Raw genomic sequence first — 1,194 nt, forward strand, 5'->3', positions numbered from 1 at the left:
ATTCCTACCCTTCATTCCGGTCTCCCTTATCCTGGGGAGATAAGTTTGGGTGTGGCTTCGGCCTTTGTGTTCTGAAGAGGGATCCGTAGCCACCCCTCACCCAATTCCTCTAGTCACTACTAGTGGGGGATGGTCCTCCACTCCTCACCCAATTCCCCCAGCTACCACCAGTGGGGGATGGTCCTCTCTCACTAAAGGAACTTTTCATGGGCAGATGGTCCACCCCCATCAGTCCTCTATAAAAGTACCTTCCAGTCTCCTGTTCGAGGAGATTTGGTACCTCTGAGCCATGTGCTTTATGCCAAATCTCCCCATGAAAAGTCTAAGGATTTCTTTCATGGTTTCCCTCCCCCCACCCTTCCCTTCCCTTGCTCCTAAATAAACTATCACCTTGTTCTAACTAAGTTTTGTGTGCAAGAGGGTGTAATTCTTTAAAGAGGAATTCCCAAGAACCCCAACCCCAACCCGTACCCCATTTTCCCACTATATCATCTGGCGCCCAACGTGGGGCTCGAACCCACGACCCTGAGATTAAGAGTCTCATGCTCTACCGACTGAGCTAGCCGTACCCCAATTTCCACTATATCATCTGGCGCCCGAACGTTGTAGGGACGTGGGATTTTCCTCTTTCCTCTTAGCACACAAACTGGGGGGTGGGAACCTCCCTTCTGGGTTTCCTTTCTCCCTCTCCCGCCTGACTCAACCTCCCATTTGAGTCACAGAGAGGTAGAGAGAGGGTCAGCTTTCGCACGCGACAGTGGAGGGCAGCCTGAGTCTCCCTCCCTCGCTGAAAGCTCAAACAGACGTCTGGACCACGCTTGGCACAAAACCTGGAGGTAAGGCCCTACCTTCTGGGTTTCTCTTCTCCCTCTCCCACCGGACTCAACCCGTTTGAGTCACAGAGAGGTAGAGACGGTCGGCGTCTGCACGACAGCAGAGAGCAGCCTGGGACTCCTAGATGTCCGAACCACGCTAGGACCCTCAGACTACACGTTTCTGGGTAAGAACATTTATGCTTATGTGTCTATCCCTTACCAGCTCTCTGCTCTTGGTTCAGACTATTCTCCTTAGACAGTAGTTATGGGACAGAAAGGGAGTGTTCCGAAAAATTCACCTCTGGGGTGCATCCTAAGAGATTGGACTAGACTGGAACTTAAAAACCTAAGAAAGAGATGTATGATACATTTTTGTAAC

General features: G+C 51.0%; 1 non-coding gene across 1 annotated transcript; it reads right to left on the reverse strand.

The window, feature by feature from the left end:
* Positions 1–496: 496 nt before the first annotated feature.
* TRNAK-CUU lies at positions 497–569 on the reverse strand. Its single transcript has one exon. It is a non-coding gene; the product is annotated as a tRNA-Lys (tRNA).
* Positions 570–1,194: the final 625 nt, after the last annotated feature.

This window comes from Dromiciops gliroides, chromosome 4 (assembly GCF_019393635.1).
Source record: "Dromiciops gliroides isolate mDroGli1 chromosome 4, mDroGli1.pri, whole genome shotgun sequence".
NCBI lineage: Eukaryota > Metazoa > Chordata > Mammalia > Microbiotheria > Microbiotheriidae > Dromiciops > Dromiciops gliroides.